At 30.4% G+C, this 21505-nt stretch overlaps 12 long non-coding RNA genes across 12 annotated transcripts; all 12 read right to left on the reverse strand.

Annotated features, from left to right (window-relative positions):
* On the reverse strand, positions 1-1398 carry LOC143051483 (uncharacterized). Its single transcript, XR_012970805.1, has 2 exons — positions 1132-1398; positions 1-448 (listed from the first exon to the last, which is right to left on the reverse strand). It is a non-coding gene; the product is annotated as an uncharacterized LOC143051483 (long non-coding RNA).
* A 324-nt stretch (positions 1399-1722) lies between these two features.
* Positions 1723-3120, reverse strand: LOC143051466 (uncharacterized). The gene is made up of 2 exons (XR_012970789.1): positions 2854-3120; positions 1723-2170 (listed from the first exon to the last, which is right to left on the reverse strand). It is a non-coding gene; the product is annotated as an uncharacterized LOC143051466 (long non-coding RNA).
* A 324-nt stretch (positions 3121-3444) lies between these two features.
* LOC143051467 (uncharacterized) lies at positions 3445-4842 on the reverse strand. Its single transcript, XR_012970790.1, has 2 exons — positions 4576-4842; positions 3445-3892 (listed from the first exon to the last, which is right to left on the reverse strand). It is a non-coding gene; the product is annotated as an uncharacterized LOC143051467 (long non-coding RNA).
* Positions 4843-5166: 324 nt separating this feature from the next.
* Positions 5167-6564, reverse strand: LOC143051468 (uncharacterized). The gene is made up of 2 exons (XR_012970791.1): positions 6298-6564; positions 5167-5614 (listed from the first exon to the last, which is right to left on the reverse strand). It is a non-coding gene; the product is annotated as an uncharacterized LOC143051468 (long non-coding RNA).
* Positions 6565-6888: 324 nt separating this feature from the next.
* Positions 6889-8286, reverse strand: LOC143051469 (uncharacterized). Its single transcript, XR_012970792.1, has 2 exons — positions 8020-8286; positions 6889-7336 (listed from the first exon to the last, which is right to left on the reverse strand). It is a non-coding gene; the product is annotated as an uncharacterized LOC143051469 (long non-coding RNA).
* Positions 8287-8610: 324 nt separating this feature from the next.
* Positions 8611-10008, reverse strand: LOC143051470 (uncharacterized). The gene is made up of 2 exons (XR_012970793.1): positions 9742-10008; positions 8611-9058 (listed from the first exon to the last, which is right to left on the reverse strand). It is a non-coding gene; the product is annotated as an uncharacterized LOC143051470 (long non-coding RNA).
* Positions 10009-10332: 324 nt separating this feature from the next.
* On the reverse strand, positions 10333-11730 carry LOC143051471 (uncharacterized). Its single transcript, XR_012970794.1, has 2 exons — positions 11464-11730; positions 10333-10780 (listed from the first exon to the last, which is right to left on the reverse strand). It is a non-coding gene; the product is annotated as an uncharacterized LOC143051471 (long non-coding RNA).
* Positions 11731-12054: 324 nt separating this feature from the next.
* LOC143051472 (uncharacterized) lies at positions 12055-13452 on the reverse strand. The gene is made up of 2 exons (XR_012970795.1): positions 13186-13452; positions 12055-12502 (listed from the first exon to the last, which is right to left on the reverse strand). It is a non-coding gene; the product is annotated as an uncharacterized LOC143051472 (long non-coding RNA).
* A 324-nt stretch (positions 13453-13776) lies between these two features.
* LOC143051481 (uncharacterized) lies at positions 13777-15179 on the reverse strand. Its single transcript, XR_012970803.1, has 2 exons — positions 14913-15179; positions 13777-14224 (listed from the first exon to the last, which is right to left on the reverse strand). It is a non-coding gene; the product is annotated as an uncharacterized LOC143051481 (long non-coding RNA).
* A 324-nt stretch (positions 15180-15503) lies between these two features.
* On the reverse strand, positions 15504-16901 carry LOC143051473 (uncharacterized). The gene is made up of 2 exons (XR_012970796.1): positions 16635-16901; positions 15504-15951 (listed from the first exon to the last, which is right to left on the reverse strand). It is a non-coding gene; the product is annotated as an uncharacterized LOC143051473 (long non-coding RNA).
* A 324-nt stretch (positions 16902-17225) lies between these two features.
* Positions 17226-19646, reverse strand: LOC143051461 (uncharacterized). The gene is made up of 3 exons (XR_012970785.1): positions 19432-19646; positions 18422-18748; positions 17226-17673 (listed from the first exon to the last, which is right to left on the reverse strand). It is a non-coding gene; the product is annotated as an uncharacterized LOC143051461 (long non-coding RNA).
* Positions 19647-20022: 376 nt separating this feature from the next.
* Positions 20023-21420, reverse strand: LOC143051474 (uncharacterized). The gene is made up of 2 exons (XR_012970797.1): positions 21154-21420; positions 20023-20470 (listed from the first exon to the last, which is right to left on the reverse strand). It is a non-coding gene; the product is annotated as an uncharacterized LOC143051474 (long non-coding RNA).
* Between the last annotated feature and the right edge of the window lie 85 nt (positions 21421-21505).

A 21505-nucleotide genomic window follows, 5' to 3' on the forward strand; every position in this document is an offset into this window, starting at 1 on the left:
TGATTGTGTTCATATTTAATAAATTTTATTGTGTGAGTTGTCTGGTACAGTGTATGAATTATCCAACAGTTTTTAAAACTACTTAAGTTTATTGTTTCATGCATGATATAAAACCACTTACAACTGATCTCAAGAAGTATTTTCCCATTGTTTGAGGTATTAAATAGTCTCAATTCTTGTCACTATCATTGTTCTGTTGACTGCAGTGCTGAAAAAGGCTTAGTTATGAATAAACTAATATTTTTGGTACATATGTTTCACTTTGTAAATCCATGATGCACTAAACTAAGTGTACATTTATTCGCAATCAGTCTCATGTCTCTTCTCCAAATGAGCTAGCTGTGTAGGCCGCATGTTGAAATTTTAGAATTGCCACACTATTGCTGATGAGAGAGACCAGTTTTCTTATTTCTATAGCCTGTCCTACAGTATCAACTATGTAGTAGACCTATAAAAAAAGAAGAATTCATATATTCATAGTTAAAAAGTAAATAAATAAGAAAATGTCCATATCATATGAAATAAATCATTATAACAGATAATATACAGTATAATCAGCTTTTTCTTGTACTATGCTGAGGCTTATTTTACTTTTTTCTCTCTTTGTAATTGCTATTTCTATATAATTTATGATATAAAATCATTGTTTGGTGAACATAATCATTTTAAAACTAATCAATTGAATGTCATTGTTTGTATTGGGATACAGAGTTATCTGTCTTGATATTTGATAATTCTTAAAATCCATGTAAAAACTATTTGCTTGCTAACAGACCTATACATTGACTGTGAATAAAAGAAATATATTACCACACACCTGTAGAACTCTTAAAAAGGCACATTTTGTGATATGTTAAAATCATGTTTAGGCTTAAGGTGGCAGAAACCAGTTATTTTACAATAAATCTTTAGAATTTCATGGATTTATGATTTTATTTTCTTGAAAATTCATTCAAGCTTATATACAAATAAAATGTATGGTTTCAAGGAACTAAGATGTGTGCGTGCTTATGTTAATATATAGAAAACCTATAAATTTGGGTGTCTGTCCAGCATGGAAATTTAAAAATTTATAAATGCATTGCAAATAAGGCAAAAAATGTGATGCTCTGATACCAATCTAATCCTCACCTGCAAAATCCTGCTAAAAGCCGACAAGAATTTTAGCCAAAATTCAAGAGAGAAAGGATATTCAGTGAATTAGAGCCTTGTCCGAACCTATCCTTACCATCAAAATCTCAAGATATTTTTGTTTACATAAAACTGAATTTTTCCCCCACTGTGATTGGATGCCGTCAAGTGAGGAGACCACAATTTTGACATCTGATTGGATCTATATGTGAAGGAAATCCCCAACCTGTGTATGCAACTACTTACTTGTGTAGTACAATAGCCTAGAATTTATATTCATTTATTTTTTCAGTCCACATGATGCAATTATATACCTCAATACTTAACTATAACAAAATTTCTGCGTGGGACACATGTTCTGGTACACCAAAACTGGTACCTGCCACCTTTAACCACTCATTGAAAACAATAGAATTCCATTTTTTTAGTCTGATTGAGTTCTATAGTCCTTTACCATTAAAAATACATGCATTTTATATGGTTACAGCACAAAAGAAAACATTAATAGGCTTTGTAAGACCAAATTTATTAAAGCATTATTTGCGTCTTTTGGCGTCTCACTGCTTTGAATGCAAAAAAAATAGAAAAAAATGATTGTGTTCATATTTAATAAATTTTATTGTGTGAGTTGTCTGGTACAGTGTATGAATTATCCAACAGTTTTTAAAACTACTTAAGTTTATTGTTTCATGCATGATATAAAACCACTTACAACTGATCTCAAGAAGTATTTTCCCATTGTTTGAGGTATTAAATAGTCTCAATTCTTGTCACTATCATTGTTCTGTTGACTGCAGTGCTGAAAAAGGCTTAGTTATGAATAAACTAATATTTTTGGTACATATGTTTCACTTTGTAAATCCATGATGCACTAAACTAAGTGTACATTTATTCGCAATCAGTCTCATGTCTCTTCTCCAAATGAGCTAGCTGTGTAGGCCGCATGTTGAAATTTTAGAATTGCCACACTATTGCTGATGAGAGAGACCAGTTTTCTTATTTCTATAGCCTGTCCTACAGTATCAACTATGTAGTAGACCTATAAAAAAAGAAGAATTCATATATTCATAGTTAAAAAGTAAATAAATAAGAAAATGTCCATATCATATGAAATAAATCATTATAACAGATAATATACAGTATAATCAGCTTTTTCTTGTACTATGCTGAGGCTTATTTTACTTTTTTCTCTCTTTGTAATTGCTATTTCTATATAATTTATGATATAAAATCATTGTTTGGTGAACATAATCATTTTAAAACTAATCAATTGAATGTCATTGTTTGTATTGGGATACAGAGTTATCTGTCTTGATATTTGATAATTCTTAAAATCCATGTAAAAACTATTTGCTTGCTAACAGACCTATACATTGACTGTGAATAAAAGAAATATATTACCACACACCTGTAGAACTCTTAAAAAGGCACATTTTGTGATATGTTAAAATCATGTTTAGGCTTAAGGTGGCAGAAACCAGTTATTTTACAATAAATCTTTAGAATTTCATGGATTTATGATTTTATTTTCTTGAAAATTCATTCAAGCTTATATACAAATAAAATGTATGGTTTCAAGGAACTAAGATGTGTGCGTGCTTATGTTAATATATAGAAAACCTATAAATTTGGGTGTCTGTCCAGCATGGAAATTTAAAAATTTATAAATGCATTGCAAATAAGGCAAAAAATGTGATGCTCTGATACCAATCTAATCCTCACCTGCAAAATCCTGCTAAAAGCCGACAAGAATTTTAGCCAAAATTCAAGAGAGAAAGGATATTCAGTGAATTAGAGCCTTGTCCGAACCTATCCTTACCATCAAAATCTCAAGATATTTTTGTTTACATAAAACTGAATTTTTCCCCCACTGTGATTGGATGCCGTCAAGTGAGGAGACCACAATTTTGACATCTGATTGGATCTATATGTGAAGGAAATCCCCAACCTGTGTATGCAACTACTTACTTGTGTAGTACAATAGCCTAGAATTTATATTCATTTATTTTTTCAGTCCACATGATGCAATTATATACCTCAATACTTAACTATAACAAAATTTCTGCGTGGGACACATGTTCTGGTACACCAAAACTGGTACCTGCCACCTTTAACCACTCATTGAAAACAATAGAATTCCATTTTTTTAGTCTGATTGAGTTCTATAGTCCTTTACCATTAAAAATACATGCATTTTATATGGTTACAGCACAAAAGAAAACATTAATAGGCTTTGTAAGACCAAATTTATTAAAGCATTATTTGCGTCTTTTGGCGTCTCACTGCTTTGAATGCAAAAAAAATAGAAAAAAATGATTGTGTTCATATTTAATAAATTTTATTGTGTGAGTTGTCTGGTACAGTGTATGAATTATCCAACAGTTTTTAAAACTACTTAAGTTTATTGTTTCATGCATGATATAAAACCACTTACAACTGATCTCAAGAAGTATTTTCCCATTGTTTGAGGTATTAAATAGTCTCAATTCTTGTCACTATCATTGTTCTGTTGACTGCAGTGCTGAAAAAGGCTTAGTTATGAATAAACTAATATTTTTGGTACATATGTTTCACTTTGTAAATCCATGATGCACTAAACTAAGTGTACATTTATTCGCAATCAGTCTCATGTCTCTTCTCCAAATGAGCTAGCTGTGTAGGCCGCATGTTGAAATTTTAGAATTGCCACACTATTGCTGATGAGAGAGACCAGTTTTCTTATTTCTATAGCCTGTCCTACAGTATCAACTATGTAGTAGACCTATAAAAAAAGAAGAATTCATATATTCATAGTTAAAAAGTAAATAAATAAGAAAATGTCCATATCATATGAAATAAATCATTATAACAGATAATATACAGTATAATCAGCTTTTTCTTGTACTATGCTGAGGCTTATTTTACTTTTTTCTCTCTTTGTAATTGCTATTTCTATATAATTTATGATATAAAATCATTGTTTGGTGAACATAATCATTTTAAAACTAATCAATTGAATGTCATTGTTTGTATTGGGATACAGAGTTATCTGTCTTGATATTTGATAATTCTTAAAATCCATGTAAAAACTATTTGCTTGCTAACAGACCTATACATTGACTGTGAATAAAAGAAATATATTACCACACACCTGTAGAACTCTTAAAAAGGCACATTTTGTGATATGTTAAAATCATGTTTAGGCTTAAGGTGGCAGAAACCAGTTATTTTACAATAAATCTTTAGAATTTCATGGATTTATGATTTTATTTTCTTGAAAATTCATTCAAGCTTATATACAAATAAAATGTATGGTTTCAAGGAACTAAGATGTGTGCGTGCTTATGTTAATATATAGAAAACCTATAAATTTGGGTGTCTGTCCAGCATGGAAATTTAAAAATTTATAAATGCATTGCAAATAAGGCAAAAAATGTGATGCTCTGATACCAATCTAATCCTCACCTGCAAAATCCTGCTAAAAGCCGACAAGAATTTTAGCCAAAATTCAAGAGAGAAAGGATATTCAGTGAATTAGAGCCTTGTCCGAACCTATCCTTACCATCAAAATCTCAAGATATTTTTGTTTACATAAAACTGAATTTTTCCCCCACTGTGATTGGATGCCGTCAAGTGAGGAGACCACAATTTTGACATCTGATTGGATCTATATGTGAAGGAAATCCCCAACCTGTGTATGCAACTACTTACTTGTGTAGTACAATAGCCTAGAATTTATATTCATTTATTTTTTCAGTCCACATGATGCAATTATATACCTCAATACTTAACTATAACAAAATTTCTGCGTGGGACACATGTTCTGGTACACCAAAACTGGTACCTGCCACCTTTAACCACTCATTGAAAACAATAGAATTCCATTTTTTTAGTCTGATTGAGTTCTATAGTCCTTTACCATTAAAAATACATGCATTTTATATGGTTACAGCACAAAAGAAAACATTAATAGGCTTTGTAAGACCAAATTTATTAAAGCATTATTTGCGTCTTTTGGCGTCTCACTGCTTTGAATGCAAAAAAAATAGAAAAAAATGATTGTGTTCATATTTAATAAATTTTATTGTGTGAGTTGTCTGGTACAGTGTATGAATTATCCAACAGTTTTTAAAACTACTTAAGTTTATTGTTTCATGCATGATATAAAACCACTTACAACTGATCTCAAGAAGTATTTTCCCATTGTTTGAGGTATTAAATAGTCTCAATTCTTGTCACTATCATTGTTCTGTTGACTGCAGTGCTGAAAAAGGCTTAGTTATGAATAAACTAATATTTTTGGTACATATGTTTCACTTTGTAAATCCATGATGCACTAAACTAAGTGTACATTTATTCGCAATCAGTCTCATGTCTCTTCTCCAAATGAGCTAGCTGTGTAGGCCGCATGTTGAAATTTTAGAATTGCCACACTATTGCTGATGAGAGAGACCAGTTTTCTTATTTCTATAGCCTGTCCTACAGTATCAACTATGTAGTAGACCTATAAAAAAAGAAGAATTCATATATTCATAGTTAAAAAGTAAATAAATAAGAAAATGTCCATATCATATGAAATAAATCATTATAACAGATAATATACAGTATAATCAGCTTTTTCTTGTACTATGCTGAGGCTTATTTTACTTTTTTCTCTCTTTGTAATTGCTATTTCTATATAATTTATGATATAAAATCATTGTTTGGTGAACATAATCATTTTAAAACTAATCAATTGAATGTCATTGTTTGTATTGGGATACAGAGTTATCTGTCTTGATATTTGATAATTCTTAAAATCCATGTAAAAACTATTTGCTTGCTAACAGACCTATACATTGACTGTGAATAAAAGAAATATATTACCACACACCTGTAGAACTCTTAAAAAGGCACATTTTGTGATATGTTAAAATCATGTTTAGGCTTAAGGTGGCAGAAACCAGTTATTTTACAATAAATCTTTAGAATTTCATGGATTTATGATTTTATTTTCTTGAAAATTCATTCAAGCTTATATACAAATAAAATGTATGGTTTCAAGGAACTAAGATGTGTGCGTGCTTATGTTAATATATAGAAAACCTATAAATTTGGGTGTCTGTCCAGCATGGAAATTTAAAAATTTATAAATGCATTGCAAATAAGGCAAAAAATGTGATGCTCTGATACCAATCTAATCCTCACCTGCAAAATCCTGCTAAAAGCCGACAAGAATTTTAGCCAAAATTCAAGAGAGAAAGGATATTCAGTGAATTAGAGCCTTGTCCGAACCTATCCTTACCATCAAAATCTCAAGATATTTTTGTTTACATAAAACTGAATTTTTCCCCCACTGTGATTGGATGCCGTCAAGTGAGGAGACCACAATTTTGACATCTGATTGGATCTATATGTGAAGGAAATCCCCAACCTGTGTATGCAACTACTTACTTGTGTAGTACAATAGCCTAGAATTTATATTCATTTATTTTTTCAGTCCACATGATGCAATTATATACCTCAATACTTAACTATAACAAAATTTCTGCGTGGGACACATGTTCTGGTACACCAAAACTGGTACCTGCCACCTTTAACCACTCATTGAAAACAATAGAATTCCATTTTTTTAGTCTGATTGAGTTCTATAGTCCTTTACCATTAAAAATACATGCATTTTATATGGTTACAGCACAAAAGAAAACATTAATAGGCTTTGTAAGACCAAATTTATTAAAGCATTATTTGCGTCTTTTGGCGTCTCACTGCTTTGAATGCAAAAAAAATAGAAAAAAATGATTGTGTTCATATTTAATAAATTTTATTGTGTGAGTTGTCTGGTACAGTGTATGAATTATCCAACAGTTTTTAAAACTACTTAAGTTTATTGTTTCATGCATGATATAAAACCACTTACAACTGATCTCAAGAAGTATTTTCCCATTGTTTGAGGTATTAAATAGTCTCAATTCTTGTCACTATCATTGTTCTGTTGACTGCAGTGCTGAAAAAGGCTTAGTTATGAATAAACTAATATTTTTGGTACATATGTTTCACTTTGTAAATCCATGATGCACTAAACTAAGTGTACATTTATTCGCAATCAGTCTCATGTCTCTTCTCCAAATGAGCTAGCTGTGTAGGCCGCATGTTGAAATTTTAGAATTGCCACACTATTGCTGATGAGAGAGACCAGTTTTCTTATTTCTATAGCCTGTCCTACAGTATCAACTATGTAGTAGACCTATAAAAAAAGAAGAATTCATATATTCATAGTTAAAAAGTAAATAAATAAGAAAATGTCCATATCATATGAAATAAATCATTATAACAGATAATATACAGTATAATCAGCTTTTTCTTGTACTATGCTGAGGCTTATTTTACTTTTTTCTCTCTTTGTAATTGCTATTTCTATATAATTTATGATATAAAATCATTGTTTGGTGAACATAATCATTTTAAAACTAATCAATTGAATGTCATTGTTTGTATTGGGATACAGAGTTATCTGTCTTGATATTTGATAATTCTTAAAATCCATGTAAAAACTATTTGCTTGCTAACAGACCTATACATTGACTGTGAATAAAAGAAATATATTACCACACACCTGTAGAACTCTTAAAAAGGCACATTTTGTGATATGTTAAAATCATGTTTAGGCTTAAGGTGGCAGAAACCAGTTATTTTACAATAAATCTTTAGAATTTCATGGATTTATGATTTTATTTTCTTGAAAATTCATTCAAGCTTATATACAAATAAAATGTATGGTTTCAAGGAACTAAGATGTGTGCGTGCTTATGTTAATATATAGAAAACCTATAAATTTGGGTGTCTGTCCAGCATGGAAATTTAAAAATTTATAAATGCATTGCAAATAAGGCAAAAAATGTGATGCTCTGATACCAATCTAATCCTCACCTGCAAAATCCTGCTAAAAGCCGACAAGAATTTTAGCCAAAATTCAAGAGAGAAAGGATATTCAGTGAATTAGAGCCTTGTCCGAACCTATCCTTACCATCAAAATCTCAAGATATTTTTGTTTACATAAAACTGAATTTTTCCCCCACTGTGATTGGATGCCGTCAAGTGAGGAGACCACAATTTTGACATCTGATTGGATCTATATGTGAAGGAAATCCCCAACCTGTGTATGCAACTACTTACTTGTGTAGTACAATAGCCTAGAATTTATATTCATTTATTTTTTCAGTCCACATGATGCAATTATATACCTCAATACTTAACTATAACAAAATTTCTGCGTGGGACACATGTTCTGGTACACCAAAACTGGTACCTGCCACCTTTAACCACTCATTGAAAACAATAGAATTCCATTTTTTTAGTCTGATTGAGTTCTATAGTCCTTTACCATTAAAAATACATGCATTTTATATGGTTACAGCACAAAAGAAAACATTAATAGGCTTTGTAAGACCAAATTTATTAAAGCATTATTTGCGTCTTTTGGCGTCTCACTGCTTTGAATGCAAAAAAAATAGAAAAAAATGATTGTGTTCATATTTAATAAATTTTATTGTGTGAGTTGTCTGGTACAGTGTATGAATTATCCAACAGTTTTTAAAACTACTTAAGTTTATTGTTTCATGCATGATATAAAACCACTTACAACTGATCTCAAGAAGTATTTTCCCATTGTTTGAGGTATTAAATAGTCTCAATTCTTGTCACTATCATTGTTCTGTTGACTGCAGTGCTGAAAAAGGCTTAGTTATGAATAAACTAATATTTTTGGTACATATGTTTCACTTTGTAAATCCATGATGCACTAAACTAAGTGTACATTTATTCGCAATCAGTCTCATGTCTCTTCTCCAAATGAGCTAGCTGTGTAGGCCGCATGTTGAAATTTTAGAATTGCCACACTATTGCTGATGAGAGAGACCAGTTTTCTTATTTCTATAGCCTGTCCTACAGTATCAACTATGTAGTAGACCTATAAAAAAAGAAGAATTCATATATTCATAGTTAAAAAGTAAATAAATAAGAAAATGTCCATATCATATGAAATAAATCATTATAACAGATAATATACAGTATAATCAGCTTTTTCTTGTACTATGCTGAGGCTTATTTTACTTTTTTCTCTCTTTGTAATTGCTATTTCTATATAATTTATGATATAAAATCATTGTTTGGTGAACATAATCATTTTAAAACTAATCAATTGAATGTCATTGTTTGTATTGGGATACAGAGTTATCTGTCTTGATATTTGATAATTCTTAAAATCCATGTAAAAACTATTTGCTTGCTAACAGACCTATACATTGACTGTGAATAAAAGAAATATATTACCACACACCTGTAGAACTCTTAAAAAGGCACATTTTGTGATATGTTAAAATCATGTTTAGGCTTAAGGTGGCAGAAACCAGTTATTTTACAATAAATCTTTAGAATTTCATGGATTTATGATTTTATTTTCTTGAAAATTCATTCAAGCTTATATACAAATAAAATGTATGGTTTCAAGGAACTAAGATGTGTGCGTGCTTATGTTAATATATAGAAAACCTATAAATTTGGGTGTCTGTCCAGCATGGAAATTTAAAAATTTATAAATGCATTGCAAATAAGGCAAAAAATGTGATGCTCTGATACCAATCTAATCCTCACCTGCAAAATCCTGCTAAAAGCCGACAAGAATTTTAGCCAAAATTCAAGAGAGAAAGGATATTCAGTGAATTAGAGCCTTGTCCGAACCTATCCTTACCATCAAAATCTCAAGATATTTTTGTTTACATAAAACTGAATTTTTCCCCCACTGTGATTGGATGCCGTCAAGTGAGGAGACCACAATTTTGACATCTGATTGGATCTATATGTGAAGGAAATCCCCAACCTGTGTATGCAACTACTTACTTGTGTAGTACAATAGCCTAGAATTTATATTCATTTATTTTTTCAGTCCACATGATGCAATTATATACCTCAATACTTAACTATAACAAAATTTCTGCGTGGGACACATGTTCTGGTACACCAAAACTGGTACCTGCCACCTTTAACCACTCATTGAAAACAATAGAATTCCATTTTTTTAGTCTGATTGAGTTCTATAGTCCTTTACCATTAAAAATACATGCATTTTATATGGTTACAGCACAAAAGAAAACATTAATAGGCTTTGTAAGACCAAATTTATTAAAGCATTATTTGCGTCTTTTGGCGTCTCACTGCTTTGAATGCAAAAAAAATAGAAAAAAATGATTGTGTTCATATTTAATAAATTTTATTGTGTGAGTTGTCTGGTACAGTGTATGAATTATCCAACAGTTTTTAAAACTACTTAAGTTTATTGTTTCATGCATGATATAAAACCACTTACAACTGATCTCAAGAAGTATTTTCCCATTGTTTGAGGTATTAAATAGTCTCAATTCTTGTCACTATCATTGTTCTGTTGACTGCAGTGCTGAAAAAGGCTTAGTTATGAATAAACTAATATTTTTGGTACATATGTTTCACTTTGTAAATCCATGATGCACTAAACTAAGTGTACATTTATTCGCAATCAGTCTCATGTCTCTTCTCCAAATGAGCTAGCTGTGTAGGCCGCATGTTGAAATTTTAGAATTGCCACACTATTGCTGATGAGAGAGACCAGTTTTCTTATTTCTATAGCCTGTCCTACAGTATCAACTATGTAGTAGACCTATAAAAAAAGAAGAATTCATATATTCATAGTTAAAAAGTAAATAAATAAGAAAATGTCCATATCATATGAAATAAATCATTATAACAGATAATATACAGTATAATCAGCTTTTTCTTGTACTATGCTGAGGCTTATTTTACTTTTTTCTCTCTTTGTAATTGCTATTTCTATATAATTTATGATATAAAATCATTGTTTGGTGAACATAATCATTTTAAAACTAATCAATTGAATGTCATTGTTTGTATTGGGATACAGAGTTATCTGTCTTGATATTTGATAATTCTTAAAATCCATGTAAAAACTATTTGCTTGCTAACAGACCTATACATTGACTGTGAATAAAAGAAATATATTACCACACACCTGTAGAACTCTTAAAAAGGCACATTTTGTGATATGTTAAAATCATGTTTAGGCTTAAGGTGGCAGAAACCAGTTATTTTACAATAAATCTTTAGAATTTCATGGATTTATGATTTTATTTTCTTGAAAATTCATTCAAGCTTATATACAAATAAAATGTATGGTTTCAAGGAACTAAGATGTGTGCGTGCTTATGTTAATATATAGAAAACCTATAAATTTGGGTGTCTGTCCAGCATGGAAATTTAAAAATTTATAAATGCATTGCAAATAAGGCAAAAAATGTGATGCTCTGATACCAATCTAATCCTCACCTGCAAAATCCTGCTAAAAGCCGACAAGAATTTTAGCCAAAATTCAAGAGAGAAAGGATATTCAGTGAATTAGAGCCTTGTCCGAACCTATCCTTACCATCAAAATCTCAAGATATTTTTGTTTACATAAAACTGAATTTTTCCCCCACTGTGATTGGATGCCGTCAAGTGAGGAGACCACAATTTTGACATCTGATTGGATCTATATGTGAAGGAAATCCCCAACCTGTGTATGCAACTACTTACTTGTGTAGTACAATAGCCTAGAATTTATATTCATTTATTTTTTCAGTCCACATGATGCAATTATATACCTCAATACTTAACTATAACAAAATTTCTGCGTGGGACACATGTTCTGGTACACCAAAACTGGTACCTGCCACCTTTAACCACTCATTGAAAACAATAGAATTCCATTTTTTTAGTCTGATTGAGTTCTATAGTCCTTTACCATTAAAAATACATGCATTTTATATGGTTACAGCACAAAAGAAAACATTAATAGGCTTTGTAAGACCAAATTTATTAAAGCATTATTTGCGTCTTTTGGCGTCTCACTGCTTTGAATGCAAAAAAAATAGAAAAAAATGATTGTGTTCATATTTAATAAATTTTATTGTGTGAGTTGTCTGGTACAGTGTATGAATTATCCAACAGTTTTTAAAACTACTTAAGTTTATTGTTTCATGCATGATATAAAACCACTTACAACTGATCTCAAGAAGTATTTTCCCATTGTTTGAGGTATTAAATAGTCTCAATTCTTGTCACTATCATTGTTCTGTTGACTGCAGTGCTGAAAAAGGCTTAGTTATGAATAAACTAATATTTTTGGTACATATGTTTCACTTTGTAAATCCATGATGCACTAAACTAAGTGTACATTTATTCGCAATCAGTCTCATGTCTCTTCTCCAAATGAGCTAGCTGTGTAGGCCGCATGTTGAAATTTTAGAATTGCCACACTATTGCTGATGAGAGAGACCAGTTTTCTTATTTCTATAGCCTGTCCTACAGTATCAACTATGTAGTAGACCTATAAAAAAAGAAGAATTCATATATTCATAGTTAAAAAGTAAATAAATAAGAAAATGTCCATATCATATGAAATAAATCATTATAACAGATAATATACAGTATAATCAGCTTTTTCTTGTACTATGCTGAGGCTTATTTTACTTTTTTCTCTCTTTGTAATTGCTATTTCTATATAATTTATGATATAAAATCATTGTTTGGTGAACATAATCATTTTAAAACTAATCAATTGAATGTCATTGTTTGTATTGGGATACAGAGTTATCTGTCTTGATATTTGATAATTCTTAAAATCCATGTAAAAACTATTTGCTTGCTAACAGACCTATACATTGACTGTGAATAAAAGAAATATATTACCACACACCTGTAGAACTCTTAAAAAGGCACATTTTGTGATATGTTAAAATCATGTTTAGGCTTAAGGTGGCAGAAACCAGTTATTTTACAATAAATCTTTAGAATTTCATGGATTTATGATTTTATTTTCTTGAAAATTCATTCAAGCTTATATACAAATAAAATGTATGGTTTCAAGGAACTAAGATGTGTGCGTGCTTATGTTAATATATAGAAAACCTATAAATTTGGGTGTCTGTCCAGCATGGAAATTTAAAAATTTATAAATGCATTGCAAATAAGGCAAAAAATGTGATGCTCTGATACCAATCTAATCCTCACCTGCAAAATCCTGCTAAAAGCCGACAAGAATTTTAGCCAAAATTCAAGAGAGAAAGGATATTCAGTGAATTAGAGCCTTGTCCGAACCTATCCTTACCATCAAAATCTCAAGATATTTTTGTTTACATAAAACTGAATTTTTCCCCCACTGTGATTGGATGCCGTCAAGTGAGGAGACCACAATTTTGACATCTGATTGGATCTATATGTGAAGGAAATCCCCAACCTGTGTATGCAACTACTTACTTGTGTAGTACAATAGCCTAGAATTTATATTCATTTATTTTTTCAGTCCACATGATGCAATTATATACCTCAATACTTAACTATAACAAAATTTCTGCGTGGGACACATGTTCTGGTACACCAAAACTGGTACCTGCCACCTTTAACCACTCATTGAAAACAATAGAATTCCATTTTTTTAGTCTGATTGAGTTCTATAGTCCTTTACCATTAAAAATACATGCATTTTATATGGTTACAGCACAAAAGAAAACATTAATAGGCTTTGTAAGACCAAATTTATTAAAGCATTATTTGCGTCTTTTGGCGTCTCACTGCTTTGAATGCAAAAAAAATAGAAAAAAATGATTGTGTTCATATTTAATAAATTTTATTGTGTGAGTTGTCTGGTACAGTGTATGAATTATCCAACAGTTTTTAAAACTACTTAAGTTTATTGTTTCATGCATGATATAAAACCACTTACAACTGATCTCAAGAAGTATTTTCCCATTGTTTGAGGTATTAAATAGTCTCAATTCTTGTCACTATCATTGTTCTGTTGACTGCAGTGCTGAAAAAGGCTTAGTTATGAATAAACTAATATTTTTGGTACATATGTTTCACTTTGTAAATCCATGATGCACTAAACTAAGTGTACATTTATTCGCAATCAGTCTCATGTCTCTTCTCCAAATGAGCTAGCTGTGTAGGCCGCATGTTGAAATTTTAGAATTGCCACACTATTGCTGATGAGAGAGACCAGTTTTCTTATTTCTATAGCCTGTCCTACAGTATCAACTATGTAGTAGACCTATAAAAAAAGAAGAATTCATATATTCATAGTTAAAAAGTAAATAAATAAGAAAATGTCCATATCATATGAAATAAATCATTATAACAGATAATATACAGTATAATCAGCTTTTTCTTGTACTATGCTGAGGCTTATTTTACTTTTTTCTCTCTTTGTAATTGCTATTTCTATATAATTTATGATATAAAATCATTGTTTGGTGAACATAATCATTTTAAAACTAATCAATTGAATGTCATTGTTTGTATTGGGATACAGAGTTATCTGTCTTGATATTTGATAATTCTTAAAATCCATGTAAAAACTATTTGCTTGCTAACAGACCTATACATTGACTGTGAATAAAAGAAATATATTACCACACACCTGTAGAACTCTTAAAAAGGCACATTTTGTGATATGTTAAAATCATGTTTAGGCTTAATTTAAGGTGGCAGAAACCAGTTATTTTACAATAAATCTTTAGAATTTCATGGATTTATGATTTTATTTTCTTGAAAATTCATTCAAGCTTATATACAAATAAAATGTATGGTTTCAAGGAACTAAGATGTGTGCGTGCTTATGTTAATATATAGAAAACCTATAAATTTGGGTGTCTGTCCAGCATGGAAATTTAAAAATTTATAAATGCATTGCAAATAAGGCAAAAAATGTGATGCTCTGATACCAATCTAATCCTCACCTGCAAAATCCTGCTAAAAGCCGACAAGAATTTTAGCCAAAATTCAAGAGAGAAAGGATATTCAGTGAATTAGAGCCTTGTCCGAACCTATCCTTACCATCAAAATCTCAAGATATTTTTGTTTACATAAAACTGAATTTTTCCCCCACTGTGATTGGATGCCGTCAAGTGAGGAGACCACAATTTTGACATCTGATTGGATCTATATGTGAAGGAAATCCCCAACCTGTGTATGCAACTACTTACTTGTGTAGTACAATAGCCTAGAATTTATATTCATTTATTTTTTCAGTCCACATGATGCAATTATATACCTCAATACTTAACTATAACAAAATTTCTGCGTGGGACACATGTTCTGGTACACCAAAACTGGTACCTGCCACCTTTAACCACTCATTGAAAACAATAGAATTCCATTTTTTTAGTCTGATTGAGTTCTATAGTCCTTTACCATTAAAAATACATGCATTTTATATGGTTACAGCACAAAAGAAAACATTAATAGGCTTTGTAAGACCAAATTTATTAAAGCATTATTTGCGTCTTTTGGCGTCTCACTGCTTTGAATGCAAAAAAAATAGAAAAAAATGATTGTGTTCATATTTAATAAATTTTATTGTGTGAGTTGTCTGGTACAGTGTATGAATTATCCAACAGTTTTTAAAACTACTTAAGTTTATTGTTTCATGCATGATATAAAACCACTTACAACTGATCTCAAGAAGTATTTTCCCATTGTTTGAGGTATTAAATAGTCTCAATTCTTGTCACTATCATTGTTCTGTTGACTGCAGTGCTGAAAAAGGCTTAGTTATGAATAAACTAATATTTTTGGTACATATGTTTCACTTTGTAAATCCATGATGCACTAAACTAAGTGTACATTTATTCGCAATCAGTCTCATGTCTCTTCTCCAAATGAGCTAGCTGTGTAGGCCGCATGTTGAAATTTTAGAATTGCCACACTATTGCTGATGAGAGAGACCAGTTTTCTTATTTCTATAGCCTGTCCTACAGTATCAACTATGTAGTAGACCTATAAAAAAAGAAGAATTCATATATTCATAGTTAAAAAGTAAATAAATAAGAAAATGTCCATATCATATGAAATAAATCATTATAACAGATAATATACAGTATAATCAGCTTTTTCTTGTACTATGCTGAGGCTTATTTTACTTTTTTCTCTCTTTGTAATTGCTATTTCTATATAATTTATGATATAAAATCATTGTTTGGTGAACATAATCATTTTAAAACTAATCAATTGAATGTCATTGTTTGTATTGGGATACAGAGTTATCTGTCTTGATATTTGATAATTCTTAAAATCCATGTAAAAACTATTTGCTTGCTAACAGACCTATACATTGACTGTGAATAAAAGAAATATATTACCACACACCTGTAGAACTCTTAAAAAGGCACATTTTGTGATATGTTAAAATCATGTTTAGGCTTAAGGTGGCAGAAACCAGTTATTTTACAATAAATCTTTAGAATTTCATGGATTTATGATTTTATTTTCTTGAAAATTCATTCAAGCTTATATACAAATAAAATGTATGGTTTCAAGGAACTAAGATGTGTGCGTGCTTATGTTAATATATAGAAAACCTATAAATTTGGGTGTCTGTCCAGCATGGAAATTTAAAAATTTATAAATGCATTGCAAATAAGGCAAAAAATGTGATGCTCTGATACCAATCTAATCCTCACCTGCAAAATCCTGCTAAAAGCCGACAAGAATTTTAGCCAAAATTCAAGAGAGAAAGGATATTCAGTGAATTAGAGCCTTGTCCGAACCTATCCTTACCATCAAAATCTCAAGATATTTTTGTTTACATAAAACTGAATTTTTCCCCCACTGTGATTGGATGCCGTCAAGTGAGGAGACCACAATTTTGACATCTGATTGGATCTATATGTGAAGGAAATCCCCAACCTGTGTATGCAACTACTTACTTGTGTAGTACAATAGCCTAGAATTTATATTCATTTATTTTTTCAGTCCACATGATGCAATTATATACCTCAATACTTAACTATAACAAAATTTCTGCGTGGGACACATGTTCTGGTACACCAAAACTGGTACCTGCCACCTTTAACCACTCATTGAAAACAATAGAATTCCATTTTTTTAGTCTGATTGAGTTCTATAGTCCTTTACCATTAAAAATACATGCATTTTATATGGTTACAGCACAAAAGAAAACATTAATAGGCTTTGTAAGACCAAATTTATTAAAGCATTATTTGCGTCTTTTGGCGTCTCACTGCTTTGAATGCAAAAAAAATAGAAAAAAATGATTGTGTTCATATTTAATAAATTTTATTGTGTGAGTTGTCTGGTACAGTGTATGAATTATCCAACAGTTTTTAAAACTACTTAAGTTTATTGTTTCATGCATGATATAAAACCACTTACAACTGATCTCAAGAAGTATTTTCCCATTGTTTGAGGTATTAAATAGTCTCAATTCTTGTCACTATCATTGTTCTGTTGACTGCAGTGCTGAAAAAGGCTTAGTTATGAATAAACTAATATTTTTGGTACATATGTTTCACTTTGTAAATCCATGATGCACTAAACTAAGTGTACATTTATTCGCAATCAGTCTCATGTCTCTTCTCCAAATGAGCTAGCTGTGTAGGCCGCATGTTGAAATTTTAGAATTGCCACACTATTGCTGATGAGAGAGACCAGTTTTCTTATTTCTATAGCCTGTCCTACAGTATCAACTATGTAGTAGACCTATAAAAAAAGAAGAATTCATATATTCATAGTTAAAAAGTAAATAAATAAGAAAATGTCCATATCATATGAAATAAATCATTATAACAGATAATATACAGTATAATCAGCTTTTTCTTGTACTATGCTGAGGCTTATTTTACTTTTTTCTCTCTTTGTAATTGCTATTTCTATATAATTTATGATATAAAATCATTGTTTGGTGAACATAATCATTTTAAAACTAATCAATTGAATGTCATTGTTTGTATTGGGATACAGAGTTATCTGTCTTGATATTTGATAATTCTTAAAATCCATGTAAAAACTATTTGCTTGCTAACAGACCTATACATTGACTGTGAATAAAAGAAATATATTACCACACACCTGTAGAACTCTTAAAAAGGCACATTTTGTGATATGTTAAAATCATGTTTAGGCTTTAACCACTCATTGAAAACAATAGAATTCCATTTTTTTAGTCTGATTGAGTTCTATAGTCCTTTACCATTAAAAATACATGCATTTTATATGGTTACAGCACAAAAGAAAACATTAATAGGCTTTGTAAGACCAAATTTATTAAAGCATTATTTGCGTCTTTTGGCGTCTCACTGCTTTGAATGCAAAAAAAATAGAAAAAAATGATTGTGTTCATATTTAATAAATTTTATTGTGTGAGTTGTCTGGTACAGTGTATGAATTATCCAACAGTTTTTAAAACTACTTAAGTTTATTGTTTCATGCATGATATAAAACCACTTACAACTGATCTCAAGAAGTATTTTCCCATTGTTTGAGGTATTAAATAGTCTCAATTCTTGTCACTATCATTGTTCTGTTGACTGCAGTGCTGAAAAAGGCTTAGTTATGAATAAACTAATATTTTTGGTACATATGTTTCACTTTGTAAATCCATGATGCACTAAACTAAGTGTACATTTATTCGCAATCAGTCTCATGTCTCTTCTCCAAATGAGCTAGCTGTGTAGGCCGCATGTTGAAATTTTAGAATTGCCACACTATTGCTGATGAGAGAGACCAGTTTTCTTATTTCTATAGCCTGTCCTACAGTATCAACTATGTAGTAGACCTATAAAAAAAGAAGAATTCATATATTCATAGTTAAAAAGTAAATAAATAAGAAAATGTCCATATCATATGAAATAAATCATTATAACAGATAATATACAGTATAATCAGCTTTTTCTTGTACTATGCTGAGGCTTATTTTACTTTTTTCTCTCTTTGTAATTGCTATTTCTATATAATTTATGATATAAAATCATTGTTTGGTGAACATAATCATTTTAAAACTAATCAATTGAATGTCATTGTTTGTATTGGGATACAGAGTTATCTGTCTTGATATTTGATAATTCTTAAAATCCATGTAAAAACTATTTGCTTGCTAACAGACCTATACATTGACTGTGAATAAAAGAAATATATTACCACACACCTGTAGAACTCTTAAAAAGGCACATTTTGTGATATGTTAAAATCATGTTTAGGCTTAAGGTGGCAGAAACCAGTTATTTTACAATAAATCTTTAGAATTTCATGGATTTATGATTTTATTTTCTTGAAAATTCATTCAAGCTTATATACAAATAAAATGTATGGTTTCAAGGAACTAAGATGTGTGCGTGCTTATGTTAATATATAGAAAACCTATAAATTTGGGTGTCTGTCCAGCATGGAAATTTAAAAATTTATAAATGCATTGCAAATAAGGCAAAAAATGTGATGCTCTGATACCAATCTAATCCTCACCTGCAAAATCCTGCTAAAAGCCGACAAGAATTTTAGCCAAAATTCAAGAGAGAAAGGATATTCAGTGAATTAGAGCCTTGTCCGAACCTATCCTTACCATCAAAATCTCAAGATATTTTTGTTTACATAAAACTGAATTTTTCCCCCACTGTGATTGGATGCCGTCAAGTGAGGAGACCACAATTTTGACATCTGATTGGATCTATATGTGAAGGAAATCCCCAACCTGTGTATGCAACTACTTACTTGTGTAGTACAATAGCCTAGAATTTATATTCATTTATTTTTTCAGTCCACATGATGCAATTATATACCTCAATACTTAACTATAACAAAATTTCTGCGTGGGACACATGTTCTGGTACACCAAAACTGGTACCTGCCACCTTTAACCACTCATTGAAAACAATAGAATTCCATTTTTTTAGTCTGATTGAGTTCTATAGTCCTTTACCATTAAAAATACATGCATTTTATATGGTTACAGCACAAAAGAAAACATTAATAGGCTTTGTAAGACCAAATTTATTAAAGCATTATTTGCGTCTTTTGGCGTCTCACTGCTTTGAATGCAAAAAAAATAGAAAAAAATGATTGTGTTCATATTTAATAAATTTTATTGTGTGAGTTGTCTGGTACAGTGTATGAATTATCCAACAGTTTTTAAAACTACTTAAGTTTATTGTTTCATGCATGATATAAAACCACTTACAACTGATCTCAAGAAGTATTTTCCCATTGTTTGAGGTATTAAATAGTCTCAATTCTTGTCACTATCATTGTTCTGTTGACTGCAGTGCTGAAAAAGGCTTAGTTATGAATAAACTAATATTTTTGGTACATATGTTTCACTTTGTAAATCCATGATGCACTAAACTAAGTGTACATTTATTCGCAATCAGTCTCATGTCTCTTCTCCAAATGAGCTAGCTGTGTAGGCCGCATGTTGAAATTTTAGAATTGCCACACTATTGCTGATGAGAGAGACCAGTTTTCTTATTTCTATAGCCTGTCCTACAGTATCAACTATGTAGTAGACCTATAAAAAAAGAAGAATTCATATATTCATAGTTAAAAAGTAAATAAATAAGAAAATGTCCATATCATATGAAATAAATCATTATAACAGATAATATACAGTATAATCAGCTTTTTCTTGTACTATGCTGAGGCTTATTTTACTTTTTTCTCTCTTTGTAATTGCTATTTCTATATAATTTATGATATAAAATCATTGTTTGGTGAACATAATCATTTTAAAACTAATCAATTGAATGTCATTGTTTGTATTGGGATACAGAGTTATCTGTCTTGATATTTGATAATTCTTAAAATCCATGTAAAAACTATTTGCTTGCTAACAGACCTATACATTGACTGTGAATAAAAGAAATATATTACCACACACCTGTAGAACTCTTAAAAAGGCACATTTTGTGATATGTTAAAATCATGTTTAGGCTTAAGGTGGCAGAAACCAGTTATTTTACAATAAATCTTTAGAATTTCATGGATTTATGATTTTATTTTCTTGAAAATTCATTCAAGCTTATATACAAATAAAATGTATGGTTTCAAGGAACTAAGATGTGTGCGTGCTTATGTTAATATATAGAAAACCTATAAATTTGGGTGTCTGTCCAGCATGGAAATTTAAAAATTTATAAATGCATTGCAAATAAGGCAAAAAATGTGATGCTCTGATACCAATCTAATCCTCACCTGCAAAATCCTGCTAAAAGCCGACAAGAATTTTAGCCAAAATTCAAGAGAGAAAGGATATTCAGTGAATTAGAGCCTTGTCCGAACCTATCCTTACCATCAAAATCTCAAGATATTTTTGTTTACATAAAACTGAATTTTTCCCCCACTGTGATTGGATGCCGTCAAGTGAGGAGACCACAATTTTGACATCTGATTGGATCTATATGTGAAGGAAATCCCCAACCTGTGTATGCAACTACTTACTTGTGTAGTACAATAGCCTAGAATTTATATTCATTTATTTTTTCAGTCCACATGATGCAATTATATACCTCAATACTTAACTATAACAAAATTTCTGCGTGGGACA

Source organism: Mytilus galloprovincialis, chromosome 11 (genome assembly GCF_965363235.1).
Source record: "Mytilus galloprovincialis chromosome 11, xbMytGall1.hap1.1, whole genome shotgun sequence".
In the NCBI taxonomy this organism is placed as follows: domain Eukaryota; kingdom Metazoa; phylum Mollusca; class Bivalvia; order Mytilida; family Mytilidae; genus Mytilus; species Mytilus galloprovincialis.